General features: G+C 26.4%; 1 protein-coding gene across 14 annotated transcripts in view; it reads left to right on the top strand.

Annotated features, from left to right (window-relative positions):
* Positions 1 to 1,444: 1,444 nt before the first annotated feature.
* The window catches only part of LOC111677536 (disintegrin and metalloproteinase domain-containing protein 23), a 325,168-nt gene continuing 307,515 nt past the window's right edge, over positions 1,445 to 19,097 (top strand). For all 14 annotated transcript variants that reach the window (XM_046946670.1, XM_046946671.1, XM_046946668.1 and 11 more), the window contains exon 1: positions 1,445 to 1,886. The gene's annotated coding sequence lies outside the window, so the exon portion shown is untranslated. The remainder of the gene's footprint in view (positions 1,887 to 19,097) is intronic.

Genomic DNA, 19,097 nt, shown 5'->3' with positions numbered 1-19,097 from the left:
GTTGTTTTGATGTTGGCTGACTCGTTTTGACTCTCCCCAAAAAATATTGTCTGCTGGTGTGTCTATAACAAACAGTGGAAAAATCCCATATTTTGCAGGAATACAAAGTTGTAATTGTAGTTGTTGTAATTTTTTTATATATATCACGCTCTAAACTTTACTATCTAGTGAGTGTTTTTTTTTCTTCATTTTTTGCCCATTTATTCTATAATTTTCAGTTTGCATGAGTTTAATAATAATGAGTGTTTGGATGTGAGTGTTTTTTTTTTTTTTTTTTTTTGCTGAGTGTATGTCAATTCTTTTTTTGTAAATTTATATAAATTTTTTTGTTGTGTGTGAAAATCGTGTACTTTTTTCTTGCTCTTTATTTGAAGCTTTATACAGTAGCAAAACAACAGAAATTCGAGGTGGTGCGTCTGTCACAATATGAACACCGATATATTCCGTTTTTGTCCTTTCTAAATCACACGTAGTTAAAACCAAAAAAATAGATATATATTAATACTAAGTTATCATATAATTTTTTAAGTTTTATAAAAATTAAATTAAACTTAATTAAAAGTTATTTTAAAGTAAATTTAAATAAGTGTAATAAAAAGAAAAAATTAACTCTGGAAATAAATTTTTTGAAATTATTTTGTAAAGTGTTATAATTTAATTAATAAAAAAAAATATAATTTTGTATTAAAAAAATATATCCTACAAGTGTTTTTGTGCTTCTTTTTTTACTTTTAGCTAAACAAAAAAATTTAACAAATTTAACAATATTTCGAAAAAAATATTGATATAAAAATTTTTGTAAAAAAATTAACAGTGAAAATTAAAAAAAAGAATAATAATACATTTAAAAATAATAAAAAAAATGTTAAAACAAAATACTACAATATGTCATGAGGTATTATAAAACAGTGTTTAAATTCGGTGTGAATTTTAACGGTTTTATGGCCCATACGGTTTTAGCCAACTAAAAAACAAAAAAGTGTTGACTCAACTAAATATCGTCATAAATAAAATACCAAGAAAAAGAAAATAGTATAACATTTTATCTTTAGTAAATAAAACGTTTATACTACAAAACTTGTGTTAAAATATACAAAAGGCAAAATCTAATAGAATATAAAAATATGCTGCTGACTTGACATAATTTTTGCAAAACAGTGTATGAAAAAAATAAATAAAACATATTTAAAGGAATTTATGGTAAAGAAATTTAAATAAGCTAATAAAATAAATATTGTTAAAATAAAAATCCCGAAAAAATTATTAACAGATTGTGTTCATTAGTGCTTAAAAAAGAAAAAATATGTTAAAGTTACATTACAAATAAAATAAACAAAAAAAATATTTGTAATAAATAATCCTGTCAAAATAAAAAAAAAAAAATAATTCAGTCAGTGTAAAGCAATTATTTTTTACAAATCTATAACAACACAAAATAAAAGAAATTAAAATTTCATTTGATCTTTTAAAATAAATTAATATAAAGGTGCCGCCATTACATTTTCAAAACCATTTTAAACTAAAACAAATGCGTAATAATCATGTTTTGTTAGAAAATGTTTGTAATACTACAACAATTACTCGTATTTTCATGCTGTTCATCGTCATTGTCATCAACCGGGAGTTGTTAAAATAATCCTTAGAAAATCTGGGATTTAAATTTTACCAATACACTACTGCTACCACCACCATCACCCATCAACCATTTACTCACACTCCTGTAATGTTGTGTTTAAATAAAAGAACTTCTTCTACTTATTGACACACGCTCCGCTACATCGACATTTATTTTAACATTTCCTCTAGCAGGCAAAACTAACGGCCAGAGGAGTAGAAACAAGGAAATATTGAATTTGAAGCCAGGAAGAGGAAAAAAACAAACAACTGTAAGTTTGTAGTTTTTTTTTATATTTTATTAACATATTTTTAGGATTTTATTTTTCTCATTTTGTGGCTGTTTCGTTTCCTTATTATTTGTCATACTTGGAGCCTGCTGAGCAGTGCTGTGAGGTAGTGAATTGATAAAAAGGAAAAAAGTTATTTACTTAAAGTTAAGAAAATTGAGAAAATATTCAAAGGCTTCTAGTTTTGTATTAGGTTGGATTATTTTTTTTTTTAATCGGAAAGATTTATACACTTTTTTATCAAAAGTATTACATTTTTGTATGTATAAACATTTTGTAGAATTTTTCAGATGATAAAAACTTTTGTGAGGATTACTTTCACTTATAACCACTTACTTTGCAATGATTTCTACTAACCATTTGTATTACTATTAAGTACTCTTATAATAACTTACATATAACATGTTAAGTAAAATTTTTAGTTTGAGTTTTGCCATTTAACAGAAAATTGTTTTTATCTTTTGATAAATAACTTGTGACTTTGGAAATATTTTCAATTAAGAAGATTTTGGAAAAATTTAATTTCTATAAAAAAGTATAAAAAACTTTAGATAATTCTTTACAAAAATATTCTTAAGACTCACATTAACATTTCGGAGAAAGCGTCAACAAACTAGCTTCTATTTAGAAAACTCTTAAGAAGTGCTTGAGGGTCACAGAGAACGTGTTCTCGAATCAGTAATAATACTAATTATTTTTATATTATATATTATTATTCAGAAAGTGTATCATCTTACATTCATTCTATATTTCGTATTTTTTTTCTATAAAAGTGATAGTCTAAAAATAAAATAAAGAAAATTCTCTATAGTCTAACATACACAATTTTTCATTTTTTGGCATGAAATATTATAATAAAGTTTAGTTAAAAAATCTGCCTTAAAATAGGTACACTTTATTTATATTTATAAAATCCCTAAAGTATGCACTAATTCTTTGTAATAAATATTAGGTTCGTAGGTGTTTTTCTCAAAAATTTCCTGACTTATTTTTCCATTGTTACTTAAGAATTTAGAATTTAGTGTTATTTTTTTCAAAAATATTTAATTTTAAGAGATATTTATATTTTTTTAACGGCTTGTCTTAAGATTTGACAGTTTACGATATTGATCATCTACTACAACACAAGCACAATTCAAAATTTGGATTTTACAAAATATGGTTTAAAAAAATTTATAATTAAACATGTTTCTACTCTTCTATTTAGATCAGTTTTATGATGGACAATTATTAAAAATAAAATTTTTTATTTTTAAACTATATTAATGTTATTTAAATAATTTTTTATAAAAAAGTTATTGCATACCTTAAGGATTTTATAAGAATAACTTAAGTCTGTATAGTTTTAGGCAAATTTATTGAAAATGTTAAAAAATCAGAAAGATGTTATAAGTGAAAGTTAAAAAATTATAAAACGGGCTGATCGCTCATAAGATTCTCGTTTTGTTAAATTCTAACCCCCTTATTCACAAAACAAAATTTTTATTATATTAGGTTTTTAAAACAAAATTTCCATACAAAATCTAATTTATAAACCGTTTATAAAACAAAAATTTTTTGTTTGTAAATAAGGGGGTAAATATTTTGTTTGCAAAAGAAATATATTCTGAATTTACAATCACTTTTATGAACATAGTTTTTGTAGTTTCTTTTTTGATTTGAACTTGTCAGCAATTTTTCTAGATAATATTTTTTCTAAAGCAATTATGTCTTCTTTTTAATAAATAATTTTCGTTAATAAAATTTGGAAGTTCAACCTTAAAGGACATTCGCTGAAGGCTACTACTTCAAGTACCAAAAATATACTTGCTTATTTATTTATTTTTTTCGTCACATAATATCTTGCTACTTTATTTCGTAAAAATAAACATTGTCCCAATATTAAAGCCTATTAAAGTAACCTGGCAACATTGTTTTAATAAGCAAACTAGAACAACATCAGCATCTTAATAACAGGAATTTAGTTGTATAAATTTCATTATATATTGTTTAATTTAGTTTAGTTAATGATATACATTTCAAAATAAAAAAATAAAAAAATTTCCTGTTTTAATTAATAAAATAATTTTAAGTAGCCAAACTTCTAGGCAAATATCAGACTAACTAAGAACTTGTTAATAAAGATATTAATAACATTTTGTATTGTAGAAGGGGGATCATACACCATAGGGGCACATCTACCAAAGCGAATAACTTGAAAACTGAGTAATCGATTTTATCGCATTATCAAATTTTGTTTTCGCTTATCGATTATCTATCATCCCTGAAAATTTGAAACATTAAATTTACATATGATGGGAGGCAGATATGATTTTTTTTGTGCTTATTTTTTTAGTTTTTGTGATAGAAAAAATATATTGGTCAGTATTAGATCAATTTTTGATAATATAATTTGAAGCCCGAAAAAAATTAAAACTAAACCCCAGAACTGTGCGTGGGGTACACGCACCAAATACATGTAATGCTTGTGATGTAGAACAAAATTTGGTTAAAATATAGAAAAAATCAATAATAATTTGTTTTAATTTTTTTTGTTAAGTTTTGTGAAATACACAATAAGTATCTGGTTTATTATACTTTGTTTAATTAATTAAAGTATAAAACAGCAAAATAAGTTTTTATTTTTGTATATATTTTTTCTTATATTTTACTAATGACAAATCTGCCCCATCCCCTTGGCGAATTTACCCCATGGATGGGCGGTATCGCCGTGTTTGGTCAGTCCAAAAAAGTTAAAAAAATATGTACATGAAGATGACTTAGGAAAGATTGAAAGGAATAAAACTAAAACCAACATATCTAAGTAACCGAACCAAGAAAAAAATTAAGAATTTGTATTGTGGTTTTAATTTGAGGCAGCCTCAAAAAAAAGAAATCAAAAATTAAAACGGTTTGATAATAAAATATTTTGTATAAAGTTCTAACTGCCTTATATAAAAACCATTAATCGTTTACTATGCACTTTTTAAATAAAAAACAGGTAAAATAAATATTGTTTACCTAATAATCGTTTATGTATAATTAAAAAACTAAAGCGTATATTTAGGCGTATATCCATTCACATATGATTTTATAAGTCATTTGTTAACTTTAGAAATAGTTTAGTTAAGGTTTAACATAACAGTAATGAAATATATGTTGTTTACTACTAAGCAACTTGTTTATTAACATGTCAATATTTTTCTAAGTGTATTTTTAAATTTATAAAGCATATTTTTAGGAGTTAAATAGTTCGGTTAAAATCTATTAGGTTAACTTTTATAAATAATACTTTTTAACTACTAAGAGACATGTATACGAAGAACTCAGCAACTTAAGAAAATAAAGCATATTATTTAGCACAACAACTAAAGTTTTTTAATGCAATACATATTATATATAAAGAATTTATTTTTTTTAAATAAAAAAAAGTTTGATATATATAACTGGTATTACTAAACAGTATCTACTTCTTTTGCCACATCTTATGTATTATTGTTGTTATTTTTCTCCTTACACGTATTCTTACTTTCTAACTTTTACACGCACGAAGACAATGTACAAGTTTGTGAGTGTAAATGTAAACTTCTTACTATGTATGTATGTAAGTGTAAGTTTGTGTGTATGAGTGCTTATATTATAATAGAGTAATTTGTTAAATAATTAGGATTATGTGCCATAGAAGAAGGTTAAGCTGTGTTGTTTTTTATGTATTTTTTGAATTTTGTTATTTTTTCAGATTTTCAAAGCTGCCTCTGAAAGTGTGAAAGAGTATGTGTTTGATATGATGTTTTATCTTATGTCAGTGTATAATGAAAAATAATGTTGTTGTTTTCTTGTTTGTGTTATAATGATAATGTAGCTACTGCTGCCACTATTTAAAGGATGCCTTACATATCATATATCCGGCGGCATAAAAAAAGTAGGAGGATTTTAATATTTTTATTGTTCTAACTAACCTATTTCTGTTGTTATCTGTGTAAGTGAGTTTTTTTTTCAAATTTTTTACACAACATGTCTAAATGTGTTAGATTTTTATTACTCTTTATTTTTGTTTTTTTGTTAAATCCTTTTGCCTTTAAAAAAGGAATTTTCTGGGGCATTAAAAAAGTATTAAATTTTGTACAGAAATTGTAGACGAATAGGGTTAATTTCAAATTCTAAAGAAAAGTTTCTTATAACAAACGTACATACATATGTGTAATTTAAATCGGTAAATTAAATAGTTAGAAATCTTATTATTTATGAACATACAGTTTTTAATTGTTATTTAGATTAAATTTAATAGCAAAGTACAGATTAAGGGATACATATTGGTTGCATGTCCTTATAATATTCTTTACTACTGAACTAAATTAGAGTCATTTAAAAGAACATTGTACAGAATTTTATAAAAACCAACAATTTTTAATATTTTTTTAATTTATTTTGCTTTAACTGTCTGTGCTTCTGCCTTTAAGCTGTTTCATTTTTCCTTAATTAAATCTACTTATTTAGCTTCCTTTCAGTTTTCACTTTCCGCACAAAACGACAATTGTTAGAAAATTAATCAATAGAAGCAATTATGTGTTTCAATAAATGTTGAAAATTTATCAGGATTTACGTAAATATGTATGTTAATGAGTTTTAAACTCTCGGAAGTATGCAGTATATTTTTTTAACTTTCTAAAATGTTTTCTACTTCATTATACAACGCATATATTTTTATCTAATTTTTGAAATTTTTAAAGAATGCCTAAAGGCAACACATCATTGCTAAAAATTAAGTAAATTGAGATTTAAGTCGAGTAAGAGTGGAGATATTATTAACTGAAATTTTGTAAAGAAATTTCATTTTTTTATTTATCAAATATACTTAATACTTGTAAAATAAATTTTTAATATATTTTGTTATAGGAAAAAAAAAACTTTTTTTGTAATCAGCTCTTTGTGCTCACAATTTCAAACGAATATATAATGATGCTAATATAGGTATCAAATGAAAGCTGGGAATCTGTGTATATTATTTATTTGGCCCACTTAGACAAAAGATCTAAAAGCAAATTAAATTTGAAAAAGTTCTCAATTTCAAAACAGAACTTTTTAAACGATGTGCTTGTGGCAAATTTTCCTCAATTTTCAATTTATTTTTTAATCATGATGAACTGAAAAAATATAGTATTTTGATGCAGGGGTTTTCAGCTTCTTTTGATATTCAAAATTCCATCTTTTGAAATCGTATGTCCTTTAAACTATACGATTCTTTTACAGGGGCGTATAAGCTAATTAATTGAGTACTCAGAGTTAATACAAAGTTAAATAACTGTTTCACGGTGTTATAGAAAATTAGTAATTAATAATAATGTTTAATTAATAGTTTTTCTGTTCTCCTGAAAAGTAAAATTTTCTAACTTAGCACTTTTTGAATAAGGTGTTCTTGAGATAACAAATCAAACTGAAGATTTCTTAGTATCAAACTGAAAATAACTCCGACTTTAACGAATCCAATTGGATTCGTTGTATTTTAGACGCTAGTTTGGTTTTAAAATTTCAAAAACATATAATAGGAAGATTATCAAATTAAATAAACTGTGTATATTCTTAGTTTTTTGAAAAATTTTTACCAACAAATTTCTGCTGGGGACGGTGCGACTAAATAATGATTTTTTATTAAAATTTATTGTGCGATCGAATATAAATGGGTGCTTTTAAATACAGGGACATACGATATCTGTATAAAGTAACATTGTGGAAAATTTGGGAAAATATCACAATCCTTTCTAAAGTCTTTTTGTTGCTATTAATAACAGAATTCTTTTCAAGCTCGAGTTCGAGTCCCACTTGGGGATGAGTTATTTTCCAAATTGTAATAATATTTTTCAATTATAAGAATACTAAAAATTTAACCTTTCGGACACAACTGTGGAATGGAAGACATTTTCGGGCCCGGTATGGCTCCTTATTAGCAATATTCTTGTCTTTTTATGGCTTTTATAAAATCGATCAAATTCAAAAATTCACACCCAGCAATATCCCTCAGTTAGTAGTGAAACCTATAAAACATATTGTGATCATTTCGATTACGCTTTGTGTCATTTTGACAATTCATGGTTTTTATTTCGAAAATGAATTGTTGTCATTTCTATAACGTAAAGTTATGTCTGTTAACATAACCTCGACACTTTGGTAACATAAGATTATTTATTGATTTGATAAATTCGCATATTTTTTTGTATTTTTGTTGATGATTTGACAACTATCCGCACCTACTTTGACAACGGATGTTTACAATATGGAGACTTAAGTTTTGAAAATGATGAAGGACACAACAATATATGGAGAGGTACTTATATTAAAATCAGAAACTGATTCCCTGGCAAATGATATATTTCTAGTTTAAAATTTTTGACTGATGTGCTGATATGCTTTAATATTTGATTTTTAATATTTTGAATTATTTATTTTACATACTATGCACACATTTATTTAATATAAAATTATTTTTGTAAACTTGACCTAAAAAAAGTCACAATATCCCTCTTTTTCACATATTTTCTTTCATAATCTCTTTTTAATACAGAAATATGTTACAACTTCCAGATCAGTGAAATAAAACCAACTAAATCTAATATAATACTTCAACATATACACCACTTTATATTCTGGCATTTATTGAAACTCCCCTCATTGAATTAGAATTAAAACAAATTAAAACTTTTTACAAACTTTGAAATATTTTTCTTATAGCGTTTTTTTTTGTGGTTTCTGTTTTTATAAGTGGTATCTGTGTTTTTAAAACTTCGTGTTTTTTTTTTTTTTTGCTGATAATTATGCAGTATAATTTTATTTAATGCTTCAAAAAAATTAACAGCAACTGTTATAACATCTCCTCTCCCCTTCCAATCTTTAGCAAGTAAGAATCCTGAAAAAAAACCTTAAAAAACCATTATTGTTGAAAAATTGTGGTAATGTTCATGTGTTTTTTTGCTGCTGTCAATCTATAGATGATTGTGTTGTAGTAGATGTAGCCATAGTCATCTTTAATATCCATACTTGTGGCATCGTCATTTTTTATTGATATGAGATGACAATTTGATGGATCAACCCAAAAAAAAAAAAAAAAAAAAATTCAACCGTCATCATTACATAAAGCCTCAATCACTATAATCATAGTCATTCCCTGATTTTTAACATCATTTCGGTGTGTGTTTTTTTTTTGGCTTCTCATTTTAATGCTTGTGGACGCTTTTAGTTTTTCTGGTAGTAGAAGTGAAGCGAATGGTGAATGAGTGAATGAATTGGCGAAATACATCTACAAACATTTGGTTTGTTAAAGTTTTTTTCACTTGTAATTTTATTTCTTTTTTTTCAGTTTTACTAAAACTCTATACACACTCCTACCTACACACTTAGATATTATATTATATACTTTGTATACCCAAATATACATACATATAAGTTCAATTTTTAGTTTTTTTTACCATGATTTCACCGTAAATTGGAAATATGCCAGAGTGTATTTTTTCATTTGTGTTTTATTTTCTATGTTACCACCATTATTCAGTCAAGTGGAAAAGACATAAAACTAGCGGTTGATGAGATTTCAAAAAAAAAAAAAAGTAGTATGAACAAAATTTTATAAAAAAATAGGAAAAATAGATTCATATAATCGTACTATTGCATTTGAAGAAATTGCGCTCTCTGGTCTGCCACATAAATTTAGTTTCAAGAGGAATTCATTATAATATAAAGTAAAATTAAATTACCTTAAATTTTTCATTGTTTTTTGTAATTTATAGATTTTAAATGGCGGAAAATTTTTACAAGGAAGTTTGTAATTAATAAAAGCTTACTATAGTTCTTTTACTTATAGTTTTAAATCGAACACTGAGTTTAAATTAATTTAAATAGAAATATTTTGAAACTTGAATGATTTTCCTTATAGTCTTTTGATCAGCTTACTTACTCTAATATAATTTGACTTGTAAAATTTTAACCTTGTTGTTCTCTTAGAGACCACGATGATCTCAAAGATCAAAGGTGTTCAGTGCTTGAACTTAAATTTTATAAACATTGTTCAGATTAATATTTGAAAAATACAGATAAATAATTGGTGTTCTTTCTTAATCTCATCATAGTTTTAGTATAATAACCATTTGTTAAAAAATCAACTTCAGTTAAAATAATCCATGTCTAATAGAAAAAGATCGTTTTTCTTTTTCCTTGTTTTTGTAACTTCGACAGTGTTCATAAAAGAAGATCTCAAGCTGACTTTCATGTCTGCCTAATAATCAGCATCCTATTATCACTGATATCAAAATCAATATATTCCTCTAACATCGTCTTAAATGGTGTCTCGTTCTCTTTAGAAGAGGGCAACTAAATTAAGGTGTCCAGAAAGAGGTTTCTTAGTTGTTCAGCCTTTCTTTGTGATGATATAAAGAGTATAATGATATCAAGGGCAATGAATATATCAAGAGTATAAGAATATATGTGCAAGGACCTAAACAAGGCTAATGTCAGACAGGCGACCCAGACTTAAGATATCGTTTTTGCTATCTCTTTAAGATGTGCCACCTGACTATCGAGAAATGCCACCTGACTATGGATAAAAATTCTAAGGTCATGTAGTACCCTACAGGCTGACATTATAGCAAATATTTTAGCCTGAAAGACAGTACAGTTGTTGGAAAGACAATGGGGTATACTTATCCCAGCTTCTACAGAGAAGCTGGATTATTTAAAAACTATCTGTAAAGCTTTTGGTGGTATATTCGTTCGGTAGCTTACTCTTACAGCACTCGTTCTTTCTACTTCTGGATGAGTTAAGTCCCTTTAGCTGCAAGCAAATATATCCGTTATATTCAGATCTAAAAGTAGGATGTGTAATATAGTGTTCGGTGCTTCTGAATACCTAGTTTTTAAGAAAAATTTCATTTTAGTTGAAGTCCGCAATACTAGAAATCCATGTACTTTAGCTTTGTACCTCCATTTCATTCTAAACATCTTACGACATGTTGACTTCTTGACTGTTGGCGCCTGTCCTGTTGCGTTTTCTCGTAACGTTACCTCCTTGCCCTCGATTTAGAGTGTTAAATTGTAAGTTTTTCGAGAATTCTCCAAGAATTTTATTCTTAACATTAAAATATAAAGCATACTTTAAGGCTGCTGTAATTTAAAATGGTACGTTTTTATCAAAACAATTCTCCAAATCACAATCGGTGTTGTACGGTTGTATCGTAGTATGTCGTAATATTTTTATTATTGATTTGTTTTTGTTTTAAAAGAAAAAACATTTTTATGACATACAATGCTACAACGATACGACATCGATTGTGAATTAAACAAATGTTTTTAACAATTTTAAAATTATTTTTCGGGAAAAATCCTAGAATTTTTTTTTTAGATAAACAGTAACTTATTATGAATTTTGCTTTGTTTCTTCTTGCTATATAATTCAAATATGTTCGTTAAATTTTGAAAACTTGAATATAAACAAGGTAAAATTGTTCTCATATTATTGTTCTCAATTAATTTCACTCCTCCTTTTTATTCATTCATATCCTTTACAGCTTATTAATACAATTTCTAATTTTAAAACAAATATAATTTATGACTTTGGTCATATTGTATTTTTTCATCTTCTTTAATTTTAAATAAATTTATTAATGCCCCACAAACTAACCCTGTGACGGGAAATATGATATAATTTTATGTTACAGACATTTGACTTTTTTTGTTCTCTTGTCTATTTTATCATGTATTTTTCGCTCTTGTTGTTGCTATTTGTTCATTAGGGTAACTAAACCCTTTGTCCACTTGTTATTTATGATTTTTTTTTCTTACGCTCTGTTATATATATTTTAAAACCTCCCTTACTCAGACGTCCTTTACCTTAAAAAAAAAAAAATTAAATGGCAGGATGGCAATCAGTGAATGGAAAATGTCATATTTGTATTGGCGATATATTGTTGACGATGTTGTTATTGCTGATGCTATATAGTTGTATATATTGTAGATGTTGATATGTTGCTTGATGCTGTTTGTTGTTCATAACGACAATGACGATGATGCTGATGTTGTTGTTCACTGTTTTGTTTTAATGTATAGACAATACAATTTATTTTTTTCTTTTCTACAGCAAGCTCGTATAGTATGTGTGTGTTATTTTTCAATGACTGAACTGAATGTTCAGATGACTGAACTGAATTAAACAACTAAGCAAACAATATGTAAGTATGTGTTTGTATGTTTTATGAACAAATACATACATATGTATGTTTGTATTTATAGAGTACATAGAAATAATAATAATGACGATGATGAAGACAAACGTCCATGTTTATTACTGTTGCTGCCACAGCCTGTTCAATGTTGATGATGACATTATAAAGTGAAATTGACACACATAAAAATTGATTTTTCATACTTTACGGTATCATGAGTACATTTTAATGTACTGTACCGTAAACAAATACAAACATAGAGATACATAGATTTGTATATACATACATATTTGTATAGATATATGTATATGTGTGCTTTAATGTAAAAAACTAAAACAATTTTTTTGTATGTCAGAGTATTGACATGATGTTGCTATTATGTTGCTCATTTTGTTTTAATGTAAGATATATATTGATGGAATAGTATTTTACTCTTCCATAGCTTCCGCTATTAATATATAGAAAAAGTTTGGCTTGGTGAATATTTATAGAATTTTCTTTTCTTAACAATTATTCTAGAATGTTCCGAGAGTTCATTTAGACTTTTAACATGAGAAATTAAAAACAATCTGGTTCAAACATTTATTGAAAAGATTTATACAGTTTAGCTGTCTATATTTCTTCAGTTTAGCTGTCTACATATAATAACTTTTCTAGGAGTCTTATGATTATAGAATTTTACTATTCAAGGAGATATAATTCTTGTACTAAACTTTCACATCAGTACCAAGACCATACTATCTTTTTCCACTTCTATATATCTGTGACTTTCTCTCTGACGTTTAACAATTACGTATATATACATAACAATTCTGCCCACCAGCCTATTGTTAGTTTGAAAGAGCGGAACTGATTATCGGGAATATTCCAAGAATTCGAAAAAACAAAAAATAGCATATTTTTAGGCATTAATTTTAAATAGGTTTTGTATTTGAAATTCTGAAATTCTTAACTTCTTATTAGCCACTTACGGAAGTAAAAGTAATTCGATCATAGATTTTTAAAAGAGTTATTTATTGACAATAATTTATATGCATGGGATTTATTGTCACAAAAGTACTCTTTGTAAACTTCACTGTACTCCAGGTATGCGAGCGAGCCGACACATAGTACATGTTTTTTTTTCAACTTTAGATTAGCTATTGACTGTCTCTTTGTAGGTTGTAGATTGACGAATGAGTTCCTAGTAGGACAAGCTCATATTAAAATGGTTAGACACCTGTTGGGTATGGTGTTTGTAGGTTGTAGGTTTTGTATTATAATATCTTCAGTTTTATTGTAAGGTTTCTTAAAGAATATATAATCAGTACATATGAGAAAAATATTTGTCACAGTCATCATGTTGTATATATATATATATGATTTTTATTATCAGATTTTTATGGTCACCAGGTTTTTTCTTCATATATATATGAAATTTTGTTATAAACTTATATTTTCTTTGGCCTGTTCATATGGAGTTTATTATTTTGTATTTTGAGGATTTTTCTTATTATTTTAATTAACAATATATTTTGATTAGAAATCAATTTAAAAAAATATGTATCAATAGATGTATTTATTATGATGTGGTAAATATACAAGTAATCTGTTTTTATAACTCAATTCTGCTATAATGAAAAATTTAAATGAAAAATTTTTTGAAATAAATAAATTGAAGATTAGCTCAAAAGGAATTGATAAAGAGAAATAAATATTTTGTTGTGTTGAAAGTACTATGTAAGTAAAAATACTTTTTGTACCAGTAAATTATTTAAATTTTAATAAAGTTTTTCTTCTATTAATTCTAATCCTAAACCTGTATATATATTTCTGAATATATATTTCAAATTATGTAGCATACTTTCAAGGTTAGGGATTTTAATTTGTAGTTAAATTAAAAGAATAAAGAAAATATTTTACCAACAAATTAAATTTAACACAAGACTCTTTCATTAATTTTCAACCGTCGCAAGCTGCTGTTATACTAGAATAAAATACAAAAAAAATGAAAAAGTAAAAATCAAAAGAAACGGCTTAATAACAAGAACGATTTTTTTTACATCTGTCTTTTCATTTGTCTGTCTGTCCGTCCATCCGCCCGTTCATCTATTCTTTAGACTCTATGTATGTAACTGAATACAACTTAAAAGCAATAAATTTTTAAATGAATAGAACTAGAATGAAGAAAGAAGCCTACAGACACTGAAACATAATGAATGAACGAACGAATGAGAAGTTTATGTTTTTCTGAGTTTATTTTTTTGTTTTTTTTTTTTTCTTAAAATGAAATAAAATAAAATGAAAATTAATTTATGGTGAACATTTTTCACAAAACCATTAAAATTTCAATTATTTTTAGTGGAAAATCTGCACAAAATAAAAAATACTACTAAAAGTGGAATAAAAGTGGGTAGTGGTAGTGCTAGAAGTATTTTCTAAAAACAAAAATGAAAAATATATGGCAAAAAGACTTAAGCCAAAAAAGTACTTTAGGAAAATTTATAGAACAGATACAGATACACAACGCCTACAACTAACTAAACACCAATGTCATGATCAACGGCCAGAATTATACACGTTGCTAGGGAAGAGTTTTTCAATACTTAAGGTTTAATCATTAGGATATTTTTTTTTCACAGTTTTAAAAATTTTAAAGCCATGAGAGTGTATATATAATTCTTCTTCATTCGAGTGTTGCTGCAATTTCAATTCTACTTAGACTTTACCGTAACTATTTATTTTAGAATCAATATAAGAAGTTTTCTTAAATTTTTACAGTTCTAGCAATTTTCGGGAATATTCCAAGAATTTATTTATAAAAATGTAGTACTTTTTTCTGAATGAGCTTAAGTGCACATTATACATTTGTTTTAGAATAATCTACTGCGCTTAGTTCATTAAAGTTTATTAAGAAAAAAAGTAATTTGAAACCTAATATTTACTGCAATTTTCTTCCTTTTGCTACTCACATTCACACTCAGGTGTAAAAAATAATCTAAGTCTGTTCATGGTAGATACTGAAAAAAAAACACAACAAAAACTTAAGTCTAAAAATACAGGACAAATAAATGGTTGGCTGGTTAACAATTTAGTTGGTTTCACGACTGGTTGTCTGCTAGCATGATGGTTTCATGTCTTGGTTTTAGGAACCTTTCTAACAGGAGTAGATTTTTTTGTTTTTAACTTTAATTTGCTTAACGCCCTTCTTACTCCCTTTACTGTAACCCACAGCTAGCCTTAATATAAAAGCTGACGTTTCTGTACCAAAAGTGTGTACAGTATGGATGTTTATATGTATCAAGTAGAAGAGTATTTCTGAAAAAAACTTCTTCACTTAAATAAGTGCTCTTGTTATAATTCACCTGAAAAGACAATTTCTTTTGTAACTGAACTAAAAGCAACTTAGAATAAAAAAATACAAAAAGAATTAAATCAAATAATAATAATATACTTACAAAAACACACTTTTACAACAATAGGATTTTCCAAAGAATAAATAAATGCAAAAAATATAAAATAAATAAAGTCAGTTAGACAGACAGAGACAACTACTTGAAGTCAAAAAAGCAGAAAAGTATTATTATTAATAATAGAAATAGAAACAAAGTAGTTGAGAGCCGTATTTAACTATTAATAAAGAAAATTTTATTTTCAAGAAAAATCAACTGATACTGAAAGACAGAAAAATAGTCAACTTATTAAAAGTTTCTCGTTGTGTATTTTTGTCTTACTACCAACAGATTTATCATCTTTCTTTTTGATGTTTTTCTTTTAAATGCAAAACAATGATAATAAAAATGCAATAATTCAAATGAAGGGAATTAACGGCGAATATGTATTTAATTTATTTTTCAGCTAATTTCCGTTTTAGTAAAGTTCTTGTTCTATAGGTAGATCGAAACAGTTCTAGTTCAGTTCTAGTTCAGTTCTAGTTCAGTTCTAGTTCAGTTCTAGTTCAGTTCTAGTTCAGTTCTAGTTCAGTTCTAGTTCAGTTCTAGTTCAGTTCTAGTTCAGTTCTAGTTCAGTTCTAGTTCAGTTCTAGTTCAGTTCTAGTTCAGTTCTAGTTCAGTTCTAGTTCAGTTCTAGTTCAGTTCTAGTTCAGTTCTAGTTCAGTTCTAGTTCAGTTCTAGTTCAGTTCTAGTTCAGTTCTAGTTCAGTTCTAGTTCAGTTCTAGTTCAGTTCTAGTTCAGTTCTAGTTCAGTTCTAGTTCAGTTCTAGTTCAGTTCTAGTTCAGTTCTAGTTCAGTTCTAGTTCAGTTCTAGTTCAGTTCTAGTTCAGTTCTAGTTCAGTTCTAGTTCAGTTCTAGTTCAGTTCTAGTTCAGTTCTAGTTCAGTTCTAGTTCATTTGTATTTTAACTTAAAAATATTTTTCGCATTTTTCTTTTTAATTCTTGAATTTAAATACTACAGACATATGTCAGTTTTGGTCATAAATGACTTTTAAGTGATCATTTCCTACTTCAAAACTTATGCTAGATTAAGCATTTATTCATATACATAAATGTCATTTTATTAACTTGTTTTTTTTTATTCCAACTGAAATTGCAAACATTCAGTTGTTTAAGAATTTATAAATGAGTCAATAATTAATGAGGTTTTTATATTTTTCATTTATAACCAAACTTTTATTGACATGTTGACGTTTTTTTTTTTTCAATGTTTTCCATTTTAATACATTTTTTTATCAGTTGGAAAAAAATACTATAAAATATATGAATGCATGTTATACATAGTTATAAAGAAAGAGGAAAATTACATACATACATATTGATGAAAATAAATGTCTGAAAATTCCACAAAATATTTTAATAAAATTCAACAGTAAAATATTGTTTGTATGAGTGTGTATTATAAAAAATGCATAAACTATAGACAAACATAGCGTTACTGCAATAAGAAAAAATAGTATGCTTAATGTAAAAGCTAGAAAAAAGTAAAAAAAAATATATACCAAATTTTTAAGGTTTTAACATTTTATGTCTTTTGTTTTGTAGATATTTCTATGGGCTCACTGACGATATATTGCTTATATTTATAATATGTTTTGCAACTCTTGCAACAAGCGGAATAAAGAAAAGCAATCAACAATGTACTTTAAATGCATCATGCATATATTAAAGCAATAGTCCACTGAAATTGTACATAAAGGCAAATATGTACATTAGAGTGGCTTATTTTTAGAAAATTTCAAAATTTATTAAAAATTTTAAAAAAAATTTTACTTGTAAAGTTAGTGAAAATATATGAATTGTTTTATAATTTTATTTTATGGTCGAGTTTTAATTTATACCAACTTTCAGTTTTTATAAAGAACCACCATAATATTAATAAAAACACAACTTTATTAAACAATATGAATGTATATACTCCTAGCAAAGGCATATAATTCATTTTTTTAAATGTACATACATATGTATATGTTTGTTGAAAAGTGTATATGTATGTTTATTTATGCGTTTATGTATACATATGTATAAATAAGTATTGGCCAAAAGAGTTGCAAATTATATAATAGAGAAAATGTACTGAAAATAAAACTATTTATATTGATAAATAAAAATTTATTTCCGAATATTTTTATTGTGCTTCAATAGGACTTAAAATTATTAACATTATTTTTGTTTAATATCTACAGAGTATGAATAGTAAAGAGCGAAAAAATAGTTGCTAAAGAATAACAAGCACATATATACCAAAAGACAAATTAGAGAATGAAAAACATTTTTGCACATTTTTTTATTTTATCTTATAAATTTAATCATTTTTACATATATTTTTACAATAAAACATTTTGTGTTTTTTGACACGTCCACAACTGTTTAGAAAGCTCGTGAAATTTAATTTATTTTATATGTGAATTGGTATCTGTTTATATGCCTGTCCGTCTGGCGTTATGTGCAAGCATTTAAAATTTTAATAAATTCCATGTGTTTTCTTCTGCTGCTCCTGGCAATAATGACATTTAAGTTGATTGTATTGTTGTTATTGAGTAGACAGAAAAACATGTAATTTAAATTTTCCTTATTTTTTAATAAATTGATTAAAATTATGCAATATATTTTGTTTTTTCTTTTTTTTGTCAACATACTACAGCTGAACGACTTGGGCAATTATGAGTATGAGAGAAAAAATAATAGTAGGCAGTGTAACAATTAAAAAGGACCTTTTAGCCATAAAAGCAAACTATAAAAGCCACAAAATGGGACAAACGTTATAATAAATTAATTTTAAACATTGAGTTATTAATTGCAAGTAGTTAAGTAATAATAAAAAATAAATTATATTCCCTTTAAAATTTAATTTGCCAAAAAAACTACTATGTAAAAGACTCTGGCTTTGTCTATAGATTCAATTGTTGAGAAGTCTACGAACTAAAATAGTATTTTTTTATGTTTTTTATTTGCACCAGCACTCAGGGGATGACCTCTACTTATACGAAACATTGTGTTGGAACTAGGAAAATATGTTATGCGTAGGAGTACAGAGGGAGTAGTGTTTGTGGACATTTGATTTAAATCTTTTTATATCGAAAGTGGCAGGGAATACCTCTGCAGGAAGTTTATTCCACATACGAACAGTGCTGCTGAAGAATGAATTGACCTACCACAAATGGGTGTGGGCTTAAAGAAAGACGTGTGTTACAGATGAATATACGAGTATCGGGAACAAGTTCCCTAATTAGTATCGATAGAACAGTAAAATACACCCCACGTTGCGACGGTTCTCCAGTGAATCAATAAAGTTGAGAAATCTTTTTTACTGGTAAAAATTCGATTCAAGAGATACTTAAGATTACCAGTGACCGATATTATAGAGTTTAAGTCCTTATATTCTCCTATAATGACATCTAGGTATCAAAATTATCCTACTTGATTCAGTGGTATTTGTCCTATGTTAATTTGGTGTACATTAAAGCCCTGCACAAAACAACAATAATGTGACAATTTGTTAAAGAAAATATCCTCAGCGGCATCATAAGCACATGAACATTTTCAGCAAATTGTTGCATTATTGTTGACTTGTGCAGG

Source organism: Lucilia cuprina, chromosome 3 (genome assembly GCF_022045245.1).
Source record: "Lucilia cuprina isolate Lc7/37 chromosome 3, ASM2204524v1, whole genome shotgun sequence".
NCBI classification, from domain to species: domain Eukaryota; kingdom Metazoa; phylum Arthropoda; class Insecta; order Diptera; family Calliphoridae; genus Lucilia; species Lucilia cuprina.
The sequence above is the reverse complement of the archived record's forward strand: the minus strand, read 5'-3'. Positions and strand labels throughout refer to the sequence as shown.